General features: G+C 38.6%; 1 protein-coding gene and 1 long non-coding RNA gene across 3 annotated transcripts in view; one reads left to right on the top strand and one right to left on the bottom strand.

Moving 5' to 3' along the window:
• The window catches only part of LOC136843755 (putative neural-cadherin 2), a 304,092-nt gene that overhangs the window by 68,856 nt on the left and 212,878 nt on the right, over positions 1-22,358 (bottom strand).
• LOC136843756 (uncharacterized) lies at positions 3,589-7,711 on the top strand. 2 transcript variants are annotated; one of them, XR_010854665.1, is made up of 3 exons: positions 3,589-4,771; positions 5,606-5,744; positions 6,692-7,711. It is a non-coding gene; the product is annotated as an uncharacterized lncRNA (long non-coding RNA). The 2 variants fall into 2 exon arrangements; XR_010854664.1 differs by having other exon boundaries at positions 3,637-4,752.

The following is a 22,358-nucleotide window of genomic DNA, read 5'->3' on the forward strand; positions in this document are numbered from 1 at the left end:
AAAGGGTGTACAATACGTTGGTACGACGTACGGCAACGAGGACAAGTGACAATACTGGTCAGTGAGAGAAGATTAGCGGCCCCTGCGCAAGGATAAGATAACACAATTAAGGAGGATGAACCCAAGAATAAGAGCACCTACGAAGGCACAAAAATCTACGAATGAAGACAAAATGGAGCTTAATGAACAAGAGAAACATGAAGATCAACATCTAGGCCAAGATGAAGAGCAAGACTTGCTTTTATTGAAACCTAGGCCTAGGCCTATGTCACCTAGTGTGGGTAAACGAGTGAGAGTGCAATCAGAAAAAGGTAAGATGTATAATTTTGATCTTCTGGTTGATGAATTCAAAAAACAGTCACGAGATTCGGCCATGCGGAAAGGGAGAGCCTGTTACCACCCAGTGTTGTGCTTTCGGTTTTCGTGGTATATATCGTTTTTATTCCATAAACTAGGATCTGAAATGCGTCTTAAGAAATTTAAACAAGCACAGAAGGCTCGTGCCTTGCAGCTAACAAAAATAAGAGCTGGAAAAACAACAGCTGGCATTTCCCAGACAAGTAACGCCATCACTCCCCCAGCCTCATCTCCAACCAAACCGGCCGCTCCACATGAGAAACGTTTACTTTATACTGAATGGGTGAAATTAACTGAATTAAAAGGTGAAGGAATTGTGCTGTTGACACTAGTTAGACTCAATAAGTTGGCAGAAAATACAACTTTCGTGACAAATGTGAAAATTCTTGTGAACTAGAAATAGCAGATAGAAAACAGTGATGCTACTTTTATATTGAAGTGTTCCTCGTGTTTCAAAATGATGTATGAAGATCCACCTGTTACTGCTATTGTTGATGGATCGAAGAAGGAACTGACAGACACTTACATACGTATGGATTATTGAAATATGATAAATGACAGTGGGAATAGTGGCCTTATGAGCAGGCGCGGACTAGCAGTACTTGGGGCCCAAGGTTATTTCAGGTCAGAGGCCTTTTTAACAGACACGTACACATTTATCATATTTTGTTTTAGTACATGTTTCGATATGAACAGTAGTAGTTAGTTTCTGCGTTTAATTTATATTGAACGATTGATCCATTATGCTGTATCATCCTGTATTAAAAAAAAAGAGGTAATTCCATTACAAAGTTGAGCGACAGTACGTGAGTCATACGTGTCAGACTCATAGACAGACAGCCAAGGATCACTCAATCTAATAATTAAAAATTTCAAGTAATATGTTATTTTCTGTTCTAATATAATTAAAATATGTACCTTAGTGAACGAAATAGAAAAAAATTGGTGAAACTGGTACACAAGAATATGAATTTAGTCAAACTTTCTGTGGGCTCTAGTTGGTACTCTCTCTCTCTCTCTGAGGGCCGCACTATAGCTTACATATTTTTAGGAGAAAGGGCCGCAATGAAAGCCTTTGAGGGCCGCATGCGTCCCGTGGGCCGAAGGTTGCACAGGTCTGACTTACACCATGCATCATACTACATACACCACACCACTACCTCAAGGCTCAACGGCTTCAACCATGTCGCTGCACCCAGCTGACATGAATTGAACGCGTACACAGGCCAGGGTTGCCAAGTCTCGTGAATGTACTATTGCCAGTTATTTTATTGATTTATTTTTTAATCATCGCCTCACCGGGGAGTCCCCCCTGAGTACCCGGCGCCTGAGGCTGCAGCCTCATTAGCCTCAGTGTAAATCCGCACCTGCTTATGAGGCAGAATGCAGTGTTAGGCTACCGACTTTTGCACCCAGTGTTTATGACAAGCATCAAAAAGCCATTTATAATAAGTGATAAATATATGAAGTTGAGAGGATGTTGTTTGGATGCAGTTGCTATGAGGACGAACGGATACTTCCTGATGAAGAAGGAGTGTTAGACATAAATGTCAGTTTTGATGCTACATGGCTGACAAGAGGACATAGGTAAAAAATTGGTGCTTATTTGTCATTGAAATGAAATTAGGGATTGTCGACTTTGTAGTCCTGTGCCCAAGCATGTCCACACATTATCATGCTTGTGCTATAAGAGAGTCAAGAGTGAAGAAGATGACAATGGCTGAAGAGGAATTTGCAGCCTGGAAGAAGAAGCATGTGGAAGATAAGCCTTGCACTAAGAATTACTCTGGCACTTCAGGTAACATGGAGTCACATGCTGCTACAACAATGTGGCAAAGATCAGTTGAAATAAATAAAATGAGATACAAGGTTATGGTCAGTGATGGAGACTCTTCTAAAGATTTAACAGAACCTGCATTCCTTGCACGATGTCTTCGTGGGAGAGCCCAGAATGGAAATGAGAGTTTTCACAATAAACTTTGGAACAAATGCAGGAAAACAAAATTTGCCATTTTAGATAAGGTTCTATTTGCAGCAAGAGTGACTGTCCTACATCACACCTTTGGCTATGGTGACGAGTTAAAGCTACATGAGCTAGGACTTCGGCAAACAGAGTATGGAAGAAGAACTCTGGGGTTTTTTGAAAAGAGAAGAATCACTGGGACAAGGAATGGACAGAAAAGGAAACATGAAGAAGAGTCATGTGAAAACTACAAAGCAGCCTTTTAGTTAAAACTTGGCCTCAATGAGTTTGAGTTTGAAAATGATACCTAATAATGTATATATATATATATATATATATATATATATATATATATATATAGGAATGTATGTAGTCAATATCCCTATTTCTTTAGTAGCAACTTTGCTATTACTGGAGAAAAGTGGAAGGTGATCAAGGGCCGAATCTGATTACCCGGCAAGAAGCTGTGCATAAGATAAATCTATTTATTTATGTATATGCACGATATATGATTAAGATATTTCCTCTGATGCAATCTATTGGTCTTCTCAGAGCAATTGCGAATACTTTTATGTATTGTTTTAAAATATGTTGTGTAATTCTGACTTTGTTCATAAGACCAGTGACAACGCAAGGTAAGAGACCAGTGACACTGAAAGGGTTGTTTATCTTTAAAGGCCGTTTTCTCTGTTTTAACTTTTTATCATTTAGAGTGATATAATTCCATTAATATTGAAGTTATTTTAGTTGGGTAAATTGCATTGTGTGCTTGAAACGTGTCTTAAGGATTTAGTCGTCGCATATTTCTTTTATATATATATATATATATATATATATATATATATATATATATATATATATATATATATATATATATATATATATATATATATATATATATATATATATATATATATATATATATATATATATATATATATAGATATATATATATATATATATATATACTGTATATATATAATTTTTAAATTAATTTTTTTAAACAAAAGTAAAAACTTTCCATAATATAAAAAATTAAACAACTAATTGTTTGACACTACCCTAAGTATTCTATATTGCAAATTTCAAGCATATATCTCAAGTAGTTAAAAAGTCACATTAATTCAAACAATCTTGAAAAAAATAAAAAAAAATTCTATAACTTCCGTAATTTTTACTCAAGAGCAATGAAATTTAGTGAGAGATATTCTCTCATTAGCATCTATAAACTCCACTGCGATTTTCAAAAGAATCTGTCCAGTAGATGTTGTGGGTCAAAACTTAGCTTTAATTAAACGCCCTTGATTATGGCGACGAAGTATAATTACCTTTTATCCTAGAAGGAATTTACGTGGCGCATTTGTTATGTTTTACAGACTACAAAAGTTCTCTCTTTTTATGTAGGCTTTTGTCAAAATAGATACTAAGACGTACTTTCTGAATAATTTTGCATATCTAAACGCCCGCACTTGCGCTAAGCAAAAAGCTTCGGTGACGTCACAGAGGCCAATCATTACATCTTCCCAAGACTGGTAAATTATCCCATGTTTGGGAATGCCCATGTGTAACAAAATGTTCTCACTGGCTACGTGCAGCAACACTCCCGCCCCTCCATGCAGTGGGGAGGAGCTACTTGCCTATATAAAGTCGTGAGAAGAGCCAGAACGTCAAGAAAGCAGCAGGGCAAGAAGAAGCTTACAGCCCAGAGAAGGCAAGTTCTTGGTTTTACTCCGTTTCTTTACTTACAGTTGTTACCTATATATACCGTTCTTGTTATCGTTGTATTCGTTATCACCGTATTTTTCGAAGTAAATCGTTAGTTTTCTCTTGTTGTTAATTCTCGTTTATTCTTTCTTTTTCTCTACTTGATCAGCTAGATAGCTTTTTCTCTTGATTTTACATAACAAAAATTTAATAGCATAATAAATCATAAAATACAAATAATGAACTTAGCATACTTGTGCTATACGAAAGTATTCAAAGTTTTTTGGCGAAATTTGATGTCAAACGCATTGATTTATACTGTAAAGCAGAAAATCTTTTCGCTGATGAAAATGAATATACGTCAGGATGGCGCAGAAACTGTACTTGCATTGGGCATTTTGTGAACTTAACAATATGTTTGTTATCGCCAGTTGTAAATTTTCATTAGCACTCATTCTGTAAATATTACAACTCAAAGGAAGTCAAATTATTATTTGTCATATACTAATGACAGTCTGCTACTGTGATTATAGAAGAGTTTCAAAATTTCTTTCAGGTTTTGTAGATGCAAATTATCACTGTATGTGCCTACGCGCATCAGTCACCCAGACAAAATGAACCGGCGTCTGTAAAATGATGGTTTAAGCTTATAATGAAAATGTATATTTCACTGGACTTATACAGTATTTTGTCCTCTGTATTGTCAACCAAATTCAAGGTGTATTCAGGTATGTTCTGTCGTCTGAGGTAGGTCGTGAATGCTGTTCTTGAATAGATCGTTTCTGAGGTTCATAACTTCATCAAAGATCTTGTTTGTATGTTTCTATTCTTGCTTGCTTTCAAACACACACACACACACACACACACACACACACACACACACACACACACACACACACACATATATATATATATATATATATATATATATATATATATATATATATATATATATATATATATATATATATATATAATATATATATATATATATATATATATATATATATATATATAATATATATATATATATATATATATATATATATATATATATATATATATATATATATATATATATATATATATATATATATATATTGTTGAACGTTAATAATACACTAAGGGCTTAGAATTTTTTGTTGAATACAGTATGTTATTAAAAGACCATAATAGTTCCGTGTATACAGTAGATGGCCTTCTGTTCAGTTGTTCCTTAGGAGCATGACAAATTTAGCAAAAATTTCTTGAATTTAGATTGAATCTTATTTTTATTATATAAGCTTTTGGAAGCATGGGTGATTTAGTTCAGTAATACAGAAGGCCCAATTCATCTCTCTATTCAGCTTAGTCTCATTATTTCAAAACATAAATGATTCACCTTTTATAAATTGAATATTTGCCGACAGAGGGCACCTCATAACTGTGTTGTTTATTTACTCCAATTATCTTTGTTTGTTTGATGAGCTGTTTCTTCCGTCCTGATTTAAGAGAACCTACATTTGGTTCAGGAATAGAAAAAATATATATATTTTTTATCGATCGAGGAAAATAAAACACTATTCTGGCTACTTTTTTCAGGTTTTCTTGCTTCGGCTTAAATTGGTTAAAGAAAAACCAAGTCTTATCCACAATGAAGATCTACATCTTGTCTCTTCTGTTGGTGGCGATGGCCTTCTGTTTCTACACTGAGGCATTACCTGCTCTTCAACTAGCAGACGTAAGTTCAAAATAGATCCCTTTGTTTTTCCATGAGTCGAAATGAGAGCGAAAGTAGGAAAGTGTTCGTCTTATAGATATCAACAAAGTCTGCGAGATAAAGGAAGTGTGCAGTTCACTGCTTCTGTTGGGTTAGGATAACTTTTCATTCATCGCTTCTGTGTCTGAAAGTATGCGTGTCAGATAACCTATTCAGTTTCTTAAACAGAAATGAGGAAGCCTTATTGTCCACGAAATGATTTTCAAATCTGCTGATCAAGCGAATAAACTCTTGGCATGGTTTTTAAGGATGTGTGGATAGTATAAGTAGCCCAATAATGACAACAATAAAATTTGAAATTCAATACGAAAAGAGTAATTCTGATAAAAGCGTTTTGCTAAAACTATTGCAGTTATCTTTTAAAAAGAACAAATTGCCAAGCCGCGTCTTTTGAACTAACCTTCAATTGAATCAGGCCTATGCAGGGAAGTGTCGGAGGAAAAAGCAGTATCTAATCTGTGCTCTCCCTCAGTGCGTGAGTAGTAGCAGTAATAGATGGGATTTGCCTTTGAAACTGCTCCTTGTGCTTCGTTACTATTGCTAAACGGATGAGTCTCAGCAAGGCCCATTGAGTACGGGGGACTGTTCGGACCATGATTTTTTTTTCCCCTCGTAATCACCCTCCCCCATTCCCAGCCCCCTCTATTCTTCAGTGACAGAAGTCGCTTTTCATAGCTACGGTTTCGTTTATATTCACCAATAGTCAAGCCTTCTAGGTACTTATATTCGATTCTAAATGGCTGGAACTCTGGGTCACCATAGCTATAAAATACTCAGCTTTCAAGTCGTTTTGGAATACCACCATTTCGGTAATCCTCTCGCATTCTTGTAAACTATATAGAAACTTATATTTCTAACCAATCACTCTGTTGACTATAAGGAAAACTTACAATTTACGTTTCCAACAGGAACCCCATTTGCTCTCGGCCCTGGCCGACCCATCGCGAGCAAAGCGACAAGCTCCAGGGAAAGGCAACATTAATCCAGACCGCCGATGCTGCTTCTGCTCTATCATAATCAGGTGCTGCCCTTGCTGATAGGTGGATCGCAGCCGGCCTTCCCGATTTGAGGGTTGAGCGCACGGGAAGAAGAAGAACGCGAGGGAGACCAGGACTTTGATCAGCGACTTCAGTTACGCTCGTTTTTGGAATGGCGATGATTTTTGTGACGGAAGAACTATAGGAAATTCTTATCCTGTAAGTAAAGTGTCTAGAGGTTCCATTTTTATGCACGCACGTCGAAGCACTTTTATGTCAACTGCCTTGGTTTTGCCTCACTTTTCTTAAAACTATAAATTTAAAGTAGACTGTCACTATCAATTCATTTCTTGTAGTGTAACAGATGAACATCGATTTAAGAATGAAGGAAAAAGCTTTCGATAACAACCAGGCGTTTATTTGCAAAGATTTTGGTTTTCCCTGAGCATTTTTTAGTTCTCGTGTAATAAAAGCATTCAATGCAATTTTATCGTTTTACTTGACAACAGGTGCGAAAAGATACTCGAGCCAAAGAGTATATTTTGGAAACAATTTCATTTATTAGAAATATAATGACGTATGTAACTACTGGCGAGTTTAGCGAATATTAATCACAACCATAGACAAATTTTGATTGCTTTAGTACGAAGAACATAATTTTCCGACCTGTCCAAAAGACGCGTAATTCTGATATGGAATTGTTGAGGAGAACAGAATTACAACCTCAAACTGGGTTCTGCATGATGTACACCTCCATATTTTGTTCACCTAATTTTGAGGCGATGTAAGATACGTAAAAATAGCTCTCACTTCCAAGCTGAACTCTATTTGTGAAACCACTGATCAATGGTTATGCCATAGACGTTTCTTGGGCCAGTGTTTTAAGGAGCGATTGTCGCTGCACCTCAGATAAATACTTTGTAGACTTCGAGAATTCAGCGGGCAATCAACGTGGCTATATATATATATATATATATATATATATATATATATATATATATATATATATATATATATATATATATATATATATATATATATATATATATATATATATATATATATATATATATATATATATATGTATATGTATATATATATATATATGTATATATATATATATATATATATATATATATATATATATATATATATATATATATATATATATATATATATATATATATTGTATTTTTGTATTTTTGTATATGTATATATATGAATGTACCCTATCCTTTTCTCCTCCCTTCCCCTCCTCTCCCACTCACACCCCCATCTGCCTCACCTCCACCTTCCCCTTCTGCTTCCCCTGCATTTCCCCTCTCCTTCCCATTCCACCTCCTCCTCCTCTATCTTATCACTTCGTTCCCCTTTCCCCCTCCTATTACCATATTCCTCCTCCTCCTCCCCCCTCCCCCTACCCTCTGCCCGTAGACTGGTATTCAGAGTTTTAACGGGCCTACCCGTAGGTTTTTATTTAGAATTTTTCCAGGTCGCGCCAGGTTGGTCCAGCTAGTGTGTGTGTGTGTATATATATATGTGTGTATACATATATATATATATATATATATATATATATATATATATATATATATATATATATATATATATATATATATATATATATATATATATATATATATATATATATATATATATATATATATATATATATATATATATATATATATATATATCCTTTCGCCACCAACAAAATTCATGAGTTGATCCCAGAAAACTGCAGAAGAGATTTAGACCCGTTCCTTGAAAATCAATAGTTTCTCTGTTGATCAAAGCAATGAGATAGACATCTGGTTGTTAGTCGTCTGTCGTGGCCAAAGTCATTCCAAAATACTTGAGGAGAGCCGGAAACGTACGCCCTCTGGAGGCACCACGTTGAAAATGTGAGGAGTTCTAATAGTTTTCTGTGTAAGTGTCTCTCTCCAGATTTGTTTTCCAACTTTCTATTGCTCACTTTTTTCTACTAAAGAATTTACACCCATCTTGTATTGTTGACATTCTCGTGTAATCCTTTAGCAAATATTAAATGCAAGAGTCTGCCTAGAGCAACATAGTACCTTGCTTTGGAATTTGGTTTCTGACAAATGGCACATTCACCTTCCCAGGGTATCCTTGTGACTGAGTGTGATTCTATAGTCAGGGGAGGCTCTCCACTAAGTGACCCTCTACCAGCGTTTCTCAACCTGTGCGCCCAGGCGCACCCGTGAGGTGCTCAGGTGCGCCCCAAGGAATAGGAAAATTATATTCTAATGTTTGAAATATCTGTTATTATTTTCATAAATTTTGCAGACACCGAGTATGTGTTTCTATGTCTGAGTCAAGTCTCCGATATTTGACATTTTAAACTGGAAGGTAAATTCCTTAATCTTTCCTTTTCATTTCATTGGAGGTTTAAATCAGTCATTACTGGCCTCTCTCTCTCTCTCTCTCTCTCTCTCTCTCTCTCTCTCTCTCTCTCTCTCTCTCTCAGAGAGAGAGAGAGAGAGAGAGAGAGAGAGAGGAGGAAAGTAAGGTAAATTCCTTGATCTTTCCCTTTCATTTCTTTGGGCCTTTAAATACGTCATTACTGGCCTCTTTTCTTTATAAATTTCTATCCTGCTAATCTTCTTAGTAGTTGCTTAGCCGAAAATGACAACCGTCAGTGTTTTTTTTTTTTTTTTTTTAAGGCTACTGGACACATTTTCCTTTCACGAACACCTTTCTCATAAGTTTATGTGCTTGTTTTATGCTTTGCAAAATTCATTGCTAAATGAAAACTTATATTCTTAATTATTTCATCCTTAATCCCAGTATCGGAAAAATATTTAAAAAAATAATATTTTTATTGCCGATATATGAATTTCCATAAAAAAAATGTGTTAAGAACCAGTCCTTTTTCCAGTACTTTTTGACTGGTTCTACGAAATCTTCAGTCTCATTCGTGGTTGAAATGGGACTGACAATCTTAATCTTTTATTACTCTTGGTAGATTTTTTTACTTTCTTTTTCATGATTCTCTCTCTTTCTCTCTGATACTTGAATATTATATTGTAGAATTGTTGTGATGAAGAGTAGTATATTCTTCTGTTAACATAATTTCTTAAGTTCCTGCATTTTCCATCGATTCTCAGCCACAGTAGCTGCCTGTCACTCTTAATCTCTGATTTCCAATCATAAAAGCAAAGCAGGAATAATATTAAATTTTCCTGAGGCCAGATACCAGAATAAACTAAGCCTAACCTAGTGTAGTAATCCAGATTTGTGGATCCAGGTTAATGAATTCACCATATGGTCAGTGCAGTGGATGAAAGGACATAGCTAATACCCAGTTTTCCTTGAGGTCGGTTGGCTATAGAATTAACCAGTGCAGCAATCCAGGTTAGTGACTTATAATCCAGGTTAATGACTTCACCATATGGTGGCTGACATGTCAAAGCGGTTTTATGATTCGTGACGATGACCTCCGAGTCCTGTTTAAAAGCAAGGGCATCTGCGATTCTGGTCAGTCAGTCAGTAGATACCATCATACCTAACTGCTGCTACATTACTCTTCAAAAGTCTCGTTCAAGATACTCAGTGAATCATAATTCGTGGACTTTTTTATATAATAGAAAACCAGGTGGACTACCCATAAAATGGACAGATTTTTAAGCAAGAAACGCACCAGTGAGGAACTTAATTCTAATAATGAAACCGTTTCGAGTGAAGTGAAGTGTCCAGCTAAGAAAATTAAGATTAGACCTAATCGGAACTACGACAAAAGTTATTTAAGTTTTGGCTTCACGTGGACTGGAGATGAAAATCAGCCTCTCCCATTGCGTTTGGTTTGTGGTTGCAAAATTTCAATTGAGTCGATGCTTCCTAGTAAATTAAGTAACATTTTCAAACATCGCATTGCAGTCTTCAAGGAAAAGACGTAAATTATTTCAAAAGACTACTTGAGCAACAAACAATGCAAAGCATTTGCTTTCAAAAGTAGAGTAACGTTGTCTGACAAAGCTCAAATTGCATCTTATGAAGTATCGGAAATGATTGCCGTAAAGATGAAGTCACATACGGTACTCATGCTGAATCTATTATTTTGGCCGCTTGCACAAAGATGGTCAAGACTATACAGTATATGTTAGGAGATGATGCAGAGAAACAATTAAGTAAAATTCCACTATCAAATGATAGGCTACTGTTCATAGACGTATTCTGGAAATGTCTACCGATATTGAGGATCAACTTCAGGATGCATAGCCTACTTTGTGCTACAAGTTGATGAATCAACAGACATAGTAACAAAGCGCAACTACTGGCTTTTATTCGCTTTATTGATGGGGATAGAATAGTAAATCAGTATCTTTGTTGCAAGGAACTGCTTACCACTACTAAAGGTGAAGATATTTTCCTTATTTTGAATAGTTATTTTGAGAAATGGAATTTATCCTGGGAGTCGTGTGTTGGTATTTGTACTGATGGAGCTCCATCAATGGTGGGTTCCATTAAAGGTCTTGCATCATTTGTAAAGCAAAAGAATCCCAAGATAATAACAACTCACTGTTTCTTGCATAGAGAGGTCTTGATGGCAAAAACACTGGGTATTAAATTGAAAGAAGTTTTTGATCAAGTTGTCGAAATGGTAAATTTCATCAAGACTAGACCAGTAAAGGCTCGTATACTTGAACAACTTTGTGAAAACATGGATTCACAACACGCTCGCTTGCTATTGCACACAGAAGGGAGATGGTTGTCAAGAGGAAAGGTACTCTGTCGTGCGCTTGAACTTCGCGAAGAACTATTGGCATTTAAAAAAAAAAAAAAAGATAAAAGTAAATTTTGTGGGCTTTTGAATGTGAGTTTTGGACATCAAAATTGGAATATCTGACTGATATGTTTCAACACTTGAATAATCTGAACATGTCTATGCAAAGTGGAAATGAAAATCTTCTCTCATCTACCGACAGAATCAAAGCATTCAAAAAAAAAAAAATGATTTGGAAAAGAAAAGCAAGTTCACGCTGTTTGGAAATGTTTCCTTTGCTGAGAAAAGGCTATTCAGACGATTTAATTCCTTTAATAGTGGATCATTTAGTGACTCAGGAAGGTAATCTGAATTATTACTTTCCTTCAATAAACACCGAGCAGTACGACTGGATTCGCAACCCTTTCATTGATATTTCTACCAAGGACGTTGGCTTTTCGTTAACAGAAGAGGAAGAGCTGGCCGCTATATCTACTGATCGGGGATTAAAGATCAAGCATAAAGAGGTGCCCATCGATCAGTTTTGGATTTCAGTTAAAGAAGAATATCCTTCAATAGCTAACAAGGCATTAACGGTTTTATTGCAGTTTTCCACATCTTATCTTTGTGAACAAGGGTTTTCCGTACTAACTAACATTAAATGTACAAGTAGATAAATCTATTGATGAAGAGTTGAGAGTTTGTTTATCACATATAAGGCCTAACATTCACAAAATTGCTAATTCTCATCAAGCACAGGTTTCTCATTAGGATACTTAAATGCAGAATGTAATATCTAAAAAATAAATGGTTATTTTAGAATACATATCTATTATTTTCCCATTACTGCTACTACTACTACAAATTATAATAATAATCATAATTATTATTATTATTATTATTATTATTATTATTATTATTATTATTAGTATACAGACTATGGACCCCAACTGCTAAGGACCCGAGGGCACTAGCAGGAAAAGCAGCCCCAAAGGAAATAAGTGAGGAAAAAGACAAAAGAAAATAAAAATATGCAGCATGTAAAAAAAAAACACATATTCTAAAATATGCTTGAACGCTATGCACAAAAAAAAAGTAAAATATCGTCTCGGGAAGAAAGTATCACCGTACCAGCAATCTAAAGTGTCTGAAACTTCACAATATATTCAAATTTCATAAGTATTCTGTCCATATTAAAATCAAAAGGTGCGCCCCAAAGTTTCTGTTAATTCATAGATGCGCCCTGAGGTAAAAAGGTTGAGAAACACTGCTCTAGCAAATGACCTGGCTTTTATTTCCATTTTTTATTCATCCCAGTTCCATTTTAAGACATTTCCACTCATCTTGTTTTACAGATATTACTTACAGCAGTGGTTTTCATCCTTTTGGTGCCCATGACCCATTTTTGGCATCCCTAAATACTCATGGCCCACTGCCCTTCAGAACTGTGTAGTGATGACAATAGAATTATTCTAAACCATTTTCAGAACACTTTATTAGTTTTACATTTTCATTTATGGAATAATTTTTGAGAACGCTTTATTAGTTATACATTTTCATTTCTGAAAGAAAGCACTGGCCTGCATTTACTGTAAATGATTTTTCATCTTTTTAAATACTGTTTTGAAGATGTCCTTGGCATGCCACCCCCACCCCAGAACTGCCCATGGCCCACAGGTTGACAACCAGTGACTTAGTGCATTTCCATCGAGAACTTCTAAGCTGCACCATTTTTACGTACTTCAAGCTTTAAAGCTCCACAGATGTTATGAGGAAGTCACTAACTCAAGGATCCAAGCTTCGATCTGTCTTTCAAAGAATTCAAATATAAGATGAAGAATTCTTTGCCTTCTTCAGCGTTTTCTGAACATCCCAAACAGGCTCATTTCAAGCAGCGTATCCGTCATCACATTTGCTGTAGGATAAAGCTTGCTGCGTGCAGTCTCGTATCTTTCGGTTTGAACTCTGCAATGTATACACACGCACATACACACACACACGCACGCACGCACGCGCACACACACACACATATATATAATTGGGTTGATTGCCTGCTGTCTTCTCGAAGTCTAACAAGTATTAATCTGAGGTGCAGAGACAATCACTCCGGAAAACACGGCCGACAGAACATCCGTGGAATAACAACTGAGCAGCAGCTTTACGAACAGAGACCTGTTTGGAAGTGAGAGCTAATATATGCATCTTACATCACCTCAAAATTAGGGAAACAAAATTAGTTAGTAATTCTGGTCGTCTCGTCAATTCCATATCAGATTTGCACCTCTTTTTTACTGGGTCTAGAAATTCCTGTAATGACTTTTATTATGTTCTTCATAGTGTATAAATCAAAATTTCTCTGTGGTGGTGAAAGTGTTTGTTAAACGCTTCAGTAGTTGCATACGTTATTATCTTTCTAATGACTAAATTTATTTCCAAAAGTTTACTCTTTGGCTCTGCTATCTTTTCGCACCATTTGTCAGAGAGAACAACAAACTTGCGCTGAAAGCTTTTATTATAACTAGAAATGAATTTGGGAAACTAAAATCTTGTGCAAATAGACACCTGGCTGCTGTCAAACATCTGTTCCTTTCTCCTTACACCAGTATTGTTATATAGCACTATAGAAAATTAATTATAGTGATATTCTACTTTCGCAGGTGGGTAGTGCCGTCAGTGCACCTCACGCGGTGCACTGTAGGCATTACTTAAGGTGTTTTACAGCATTCCTGTCTGCAATCCCTTCTATTCCTTTTACTGTACCTCCGTTCAAGTTTCTCTTCCTAACTCTGAATTTCTCTTTCACCGCTGAATGACCTAAGTGACCTTTGGCCTAAATTTTATATTCCATTCTATTATATTCAAATTATTATGAGAGGCTTTATTATGACATAAAGAATGCAAAATTTTATGAAGCCTTGTGGCAAAACCATCGCAAATTATTCGCAAGGACTTTAATGTGCATAAAATGGTAGCTCCAGACACCTTGCAAATTAGGCAGAAGTTTGCATAAAGTTACTTCCCCTCACTCCCGCGCCCATTCTCAACTCTGAACCTGGAAATGTTGAATGGAGCTCACACCTGGGAACGGGCAGCATTCGAGTCGTGAATTTCTGCCGATGACGGTTGTTTCGGCTCTGACTTGACAGATGCAACATCGCCTGCCATTGGTGGCTGGTTCCCCTGATGGAATCTGTCGTTTTCTCGTGATAAATCCACCAGAGTAGTAGATAGTAAATTTTCCTTTTGCTAAACTATATGATTATCCCGTCATGGGGGTTTTCAGTAGCACACATGAACATGCAAGGACTACAGGAAATGGCAGGATTCCAAAACAGAGGGGAAAGTTAATATGATATGATAGTTTTTGTGACGTAGGGCTCCCATCAAAAAAAGTTTGATGATTTGAAATTGGGTATTTATGCTAAGGGAACCTTACTGTAATGCCATATAAGAAAATTCAGCTTTGAAATGAAGGTGTGGGCAGGTCTAAACTGCTAGAAAGAAAACTGGATATGAAGGTGTCTTCTTGTTCAAGATCGAAAATCAAGGTTCAATGGATGTGAGCTAAGACGACTATCACTGAACTATGAGAGAGAGAGAGAGAGAGAGAGAGAGAGAGAGAGAGAGAGAGAGAGAGAGAGAACTCTTTAGATGACAAAGAGACTGTGCGAAGACTGAAGTTAATCTGCATATCTAGATAGATAAGATGACAATTATCGTCCGCCAATTGTCTTTGAAGGCGTGCGACAACAAATATGGAGGACAGCTCGCGTGCAAAAAAAAAAAAAAAACGCGCGATCAAAAAAGATAAAAAAAAAGGTCCTTCACAGAACCTTCCGAATCTTTATCTCGAAATCAAATTCGATTCCGTTATGGGCAAAATTACAGTGATTATTAAGATACACCTTCCGAATTGTACAACATACTTACACTTTTATATGCTTATCTATTAATACGCTAACTGATTCTTTCTTTTCTAATAAATGATCTTTTTCTGTACCCACACACACACACATATATATATATATATATATATATATATATATATATATATATATATATATATATATATATATATATATATATATATATATATATATATATATATATATATATATATATATATATATATATATATATATATATATATATATATATATATATATATATATATATATATATATATATATATATATATATATATATATATATATATATACTGGGCTTGGCTGATGAGTTTACTTGATTAACGTAATTTATGAGGCCCTGAGTGCCAAGAACACATGTAACCTGTCAATTGAAGCTACAAACTAACCTCAAAGACAGATATTTATTAATGGAGTAAGGTCGCCAGTCGAGAAAGAAACCCCGACACAAAGAATAATTATACAGTTAGCTAGAAAATTACTTGAACAATCGCCCAAATTCGGACGCAGTCAATTTTCCCTTCGCTTCAGTAAGGTTTTCAACACAACGGTTTATATCCTATGCAGTTAGCACTGGTAAAAAGCTATTCCTCTTCCGAACAATGGGATCGAGACACAAGGCTTCCTAAATGCTGTAAATTACTTATTTAACCTTCCCTAATTCCCAGTTACTTCACGGGAATAGTTGAATTTCGCTAAGCAATATAAATTATTCTTAATCTAGACTTCATAAAGGTAACTTGGATACCTGGTTTATCTAGATGGTGGTGAAGGGGGAAACAAAGGAACTGGAAATACAGAAAGAGATACTATCAAATAGGCGAAACTTAGCCAAAATTTCAAAATTACCATGGACGAAAGTTGCTTGCGCATACAATGGATGATCGGAAGTCTTGATAATAGCTGTCTCCCCAATTCACTAATAGCAAGGAAACAGTCAGAGGGTGAATACTACAAGACACGCGTGTTTCTTGCATGCACACTAATTTCTCTCTGCGACCTCTTTCGGTCACACACAGGGCAGCAGGAAGGCAGTGTCTCTATGCCCCGGGGTCTGAAATTTTGTAAAAAAATTCGCCGAACATAGAACAGGGACAAGGAAGCTTAAGACCACCGTCAATAGAGGTTACTTGGTAAAACTTTCCCTATGTGTTTAGGCCCCTAATGCTACCTAGTCCTGCTACAGATGTTAATTTTTTTTAAATGCCCCGCACTAACCCGGCCGATACAGCCGCCTCCCCGTCTTTGTCAGAATGATATTCCTACAATAAAATGCATAGAGGGCGAACAGCAGAATATTTATAAAAGCTCCCCCCCTTTAGAGGGTCTTCACTCCCTTTCAGTGAAGGTCTGTACTAAGCAAGCAGTTCGCCTCTATGAGGTTACTCTTCTTCCCTGAGCAGATTTGTTCTGTGTAGCCTACCTAGCTACGGATCTACCTAACCCTAGATAGGATATGAGCTTGGATCATTATTTTACATAGTTCTAACTGTACTGGAAGGTGCTTACGGTTATTACATGCTACCTCCTATAATTGTGATGTTTTAGACTTAGCCTAGTGGTACACTCTACGGTATTCCCTAGCCTAACCTATCCTAACCCGACCGTAGCACCAACGTAAGGGATAATGTCCTAACTAAATTACAAGGTTTTTTTTGTTCAACACAATTAGTAATTACTAGTTAATGCATGAGGTTTGCCTCATGATAAATGTTTGCCTCACTGAGGTCTTAGGCCATGCGTGTCATGAGCATAGTAGCTCTTTTCACAATAGTTAAGATTGTCTGATTTTAGTTTCACTACTCACGTGATTACTGCCGCTCGATGGTAAGTGGAAGGGACATGGTTACTAGTCTGATGTACAGTACTTAATCTGGTCTAGGCTATGTATGAGAAAGAGATCACACTGGCTACCTCCTCTGGACAAGGGGCCAGGATCACTCTAAGGTGATGGGGCACTGTGCCGAGGGGGCACTAGTGCCAGGATGAGCTCATGGCTTGGCAATTACTGGGCTCTCTTCTGCCCCTTCTTCTTCTTCTTCGGGTTCCTCCAAGGCCTATCGGTGTCAGACTTAGGAGGTGATGAGGGCCCCAACTCTGGGGAAAGGCCAGAAGGGCTAGCGGGCATGAAGTCAGGGGTAACTTCAGAAGCTACAGGAGAGCTCCCTACTCCGGCTGCTGCGACAACCGGAGCGAGAGCGATCTCGACCTCTGCATCCGAGGAGGCCAGTTCCTGGTCTCCCAGAGAAGGTGTAACAGTTTGATCCTCCAGGGGTTCATCCTCCGGGGACATATTTGGTGAAGAAGAAGTGTTGGGTGCCGGAGGCTCTCCGGTTGTGATGATCAATGGTGTGGAGAATCCTAAATCTCCTGGAGGAGGATCCGCCTCATGATTTAGACCCGTCACAGGATCCTTCTCAATTGATTGCTCAACGTCCATGCCAGACGGAGCGTGGCACTGCTCAGTGCTCGCAAGTGGCACTGGCAGCAGTTGAGGGTCAGGCATGCCTGACAAGGGGTCTGGAGGTACAATACCTCGCAGATGACTTGAATTTGGCTGCGGCAGAGATTCCTGCCCCAGCTGGAGATCAGAACCTCTCGGAGAGTCTTGTTCGGGGGTGTCCGCTGGATGTTGCTTACTTGGGCAGCCCTCCCAATTTGTGGAGTGGCCTGTCTGCTTGCACATCCTGCAGAGGTACTGCTCCTTCTAAATGTCTCTTCAGGGAGAGGGAGGACCTCTTTGTGGGCCAGCCCTTCGTGACTGGCGAGGGCTAGGCCGAGAATGGTTCAGGATGTGTCCCTTCTGCCGACCACTTCGGTGGGCAGAAGGTGGAGCTTTGTCTTTATCTGGTTATCCTACAGTCGGGGCCTCCTTGGAGGAGGTAGCATGGCTGCGAAGTGGCGTTGGTGAAGGGCTTCCCCAGAGAAGGTCCTGACCCAACAGGAAGTCCACTCCGGGCCGAATTACACCCACCATGCCAAGGCGGTGGGGCAGCATGCCCCAAGGTGTCGTGACCTGAAGCTTGACCGTGGGAACGGTAATGGTGTGGTCCTCTATCCACTTCATCTCCCACCGGGTTTTCTCGTCAACTATGGCACCAGCTGGCACTTGGGCCCTGGTGATCAAGCTAATGTCTGCCACAGTGTCTACTGTGACCGGAAGGGTCATGGGCAGGCTGGCGCTCTAAAGTGGGGCCACCAAGATGAACTGGGTCTCCAGTCTCTCGGGGTAAAGGATCTTGTGCAGCCCTGCCACAGAGAATGAGGTGCTAATGAGGTTGACGAACTTGGTGGTGGGGACATGATGTGGTCAGGCCGGATGTCCAGCATTGTAGTGGCTGGCAGCACCACAGGATTTGCACAGGCCTCTTGTGGGGGCTCGATGGCCTGCAGTAACTGTTGGTGGAGAGGGTTGAGTGGATGAAGCAGGAGAGGAGTTTTGGCTAGTAGTACGAGGCTGCATGTTACTGCCTAGCTTGCATCGGCACTCAGCTTTAGCGTGCCCCACCTCCTTACAGTGGGTGCATGTAGGCTTGCTCCGCAGTCCATTCCTCGGGAGAGGTGAGTTTGAGAGGTAGCTAGGCGGCACAATGAGTCTCTGAGATGTGCTGTGAGACTGGTTGAAGGTTTCCCACGAATCGGCCATGCCGCAGGCTTCCATAACTGTGGTGGGCTGCTTATCATTAAGATATACAGCAAGAGGGCCAGGCACACATTGGTGAAGGTCTTCCAGCATGGTCCGATTGAAGAGGTCCTCAAACATTGTGCAAGACAAGGAGTCAAACCAGCGGGTACCAGACTGGGTCTTGTGACAGGCCCATTCAGTCCAAGACCAGCCGACTTCCTTGGTAAGACCTCGGAACTGCTGTCTCTGTTTCTCTGGGGTTATTTCGTAGGCCTTCATGATGACTCTACAAACTTCAACCATGTTGCCTCTCTGGCTCTTCTCCAGTGAGCAAAGCGCTGCCTTAACTTTTCCCTCCATGTGCTCGGCTAGTACTAAGGCCCACTCTGTCTCCGTGGTGCTGTAGTTATCGAAGAATGCCTCGATTTCCTCCATCCATGCTTCTGGCTCGTCCTCAGTCCACTTGGGGATGAGGGAATAGATGGTCGAGATTGGAGCATTTGGTGCAGCAGGTGTGGGGCTGGAGGCTTGCTGTCTAGCCATAGCTTCGGCATTCTCCCTTTTTGCTCTTTCCAGCTTGAGCTCCTTTTCTTTGAAAGCTAACTCATGCTGTCTTCTCTTTCTTCTCTTTCTTCTTCTAGCTGCCTCTGTTTGGCTTCATACGCTCTGTTCGGCTTCATAATTCCGCCGTTCGAGTCTTTCTTCCTTCTCTCGCTTGGCCACGTCGTCCATTTGCTCCTTGACCCATGTGGCAAGTTCCAATCCAGTGAGACCTGCCGCCGTCCCCAGCTCCAGGAAGGCTTTATAATTCTCTGCTGCCATGGTTCTGGTGGGGAAGGGCGTCTACCCGGGTCGACTGGATGTACTTAGGCAGCGAGGAGGTGTCCCTTCAGTGACGTGGCACCCTTTCAAAAGGTGGCACTGTGGTTGGGTGTGCCATGGAAAGGTCACACTGGTGGCACTCAGTATCCTTAGGTACTAGTGCAGGTTAGGTACCAGAAGGAATTTTCTGCTGTGTTCCCTTTTGTCTGGTTTTGTTTTTTTTTCTAGTTTGCTTGGTTGGTGGCACTATGTTGCCAGTGAGTTCCTAGGAACCCCTTACTTGAGTCCAACTAGGCTATATGTAAGGAAATGAACTCTACCCCAGCAGAGTGTAACAAATGAATGAAAGAGAAAGGGAAGATAAAAGAAAGAGAGAGAGAGGGAAGTAAGCTATTCAGTTGATGACAGTGCTGCAAATTAGTGGCACTGTGGAAGGAAAAGTGAATTTGTGGTTGCTTTTTAAGGCCCTCGTGAGTGTCTGGTCCCAGTACCCTCAGTGCTACAACCCCCTTAAGATACAGAGGGGGAAAGGCCACTGTCTGCTTAGGTCTGGATAAAAGACTTCACTCGAGACCGACAGTTTATCACTGTAATTAATCTTAACTTGCCCTCATCTATTTGTGGGACAGAGGTGTTTCTTTTATTTGGTTTAATTTAATTAATTGTCCTGGTGTCGGCCCTTCTTTCCTTGAAGAAGGTCACGTACACTCGGTTAGGCTATGTTGAAGCTTGCTTGAATATATGAGAGAGAGAGAGAGAGAGAGAGAGAGAGAGAGAGAGAGAGAGAGAGAGAGAGAGAGAGAGAGAGAGAGAGATTCAGTCAGCCAATTTGCGCTGCCTGAGAAAATTTTAAGTAAAATTTTATACGTGCACACTGGCAGGGTTCTTAATTGCAGATAAGTCGTCTTGCTTCCTTAGGGGATTGTTTTTAACAATCATAACTTTCCTGGGAGCCAGTTCGGATGACTAAACTGAGGAATTTAGAGTAAAACTATAAGTTCTTGTTATATGATTTTTGACGTCGGGTATTTGTATAGAAACTTATCTATATTTCCTAACCAAGACCTATCATTCCCTGACTAAATTATATCTTGTTTTTATCTATTGTCTGGAACCCTGTCCTAGTCTATCCATTGAAGTCTATCTGGCTCAGATTTTGCGAGGGGGTTTTACTACGCAAAACGAAGTAGTCCCAAAAAGTGGCTTTGAGGCAGAACGACCAGTCACACAAACATTAACAACAAAGGTTTTAAGATGGCGGACATGGGGAGCAGTCAACTAGGGCTCCCAAAATGTCGGACGAATCCCGTTAGCACAAAAATTAAAAAACAACGGCTCTAGAAGTGGTGTCAGCGGCTGAATGCACTAGTTTCGAACCACGCTTTTCTCAAGTCAATTACACAAAGCACTCAAATTCCTCTCACAAAACGAACTAAGCAAATGCAGGAATACAGATTTACTCTAAATATACCAACAATGCAAATGACTTTACGTTAAGGATGTGGAAACGAAATTCCTATACAATGCTTGTTTCTTTTGTTATTGTCTTTCTCGTGCGGAACTATGCTGTCCGCTTAAGGAGTGGCCACTAGCAAGACAATGAAATGGATTTGTGATGTCCTGATGGGACTAAGTTTACATTACTGAAAAATGCATATTATGGTAAAATTAACTATTGCCGTTCGTTTGCTATTTCAATAACATGGGGTTTTGATATGATTCTCGCTATCTGAACCTTTATTAATGCCAATCGGGGAGTAACAAACGGGGTAATACTTTTGAAAATCAATGAACTTCGCAAATTTTGTCTCTACCTTCGAGAGATACGTTAGGCGTGCTTTCTCCGCTCGTTATTGTGCACGAGCTAGCTCATTTAAAAAAAAATCAATATCATGCATTGATCCTTGGCAGGGGAAAATAGCAAAATATTAACAATTACACGGTAACTCGGCCTACAACCTTCGCTGGAATGTACACACGGTATCCGAATGCGGCAAGAATGCTTTTTCTTAAGATTTTGTAAATTGTGAATTACGCTGCTCTCAATGCACACCTTCCTACCTACACTAGCTTCTTAATTATACTGGTATTCTAACTGTTATTATTATTATTATTATTATTATTATTATTATTATTATTATTATTATTATTATTATTATTATTATTATTATTATTATTATGCCTTGTGCTGTCTCCTTGTTTGGAAGAGTAACATTAAATTAAATATCTGACTTTTCTCTTTGGAATTAATTGTAATTAATTTTCTTTTTCTCCAGATTCTTTCTCTAAATGAATTAGATCCTATGCAAGCTCGCCAATGTTACGTATGGGGGCTTGGCTGATGAGTTTATTACTTGATTAACGTAATTTATGAGGCCCTGAGTGCCAAGGACACACGTAACCTGTCAATTGAAGCTACAAATTAACCTCAAAGACAGATGTTTATTAATGGAATGAGGTCGCCAGTCGAGAAGGAAACCCCAACACAGAAGAATATAC

Source organism: Macrobrachium rosenbergii, chromosome 12 (assembly GCF_040412425.1).
Source record: "Macrobrachium rosenbergii isolate ZJJX-2024 chromosome 12, ASM4041242v1, whole genome shotgun sequence".
NCBI classification, from domain to species: Eukaryota; Metazoa; Arthropoda; class Malacostraca; order Decapoda; family Palaemonidae; genus Macrobrachium; species Macrobrachium rosenbergii.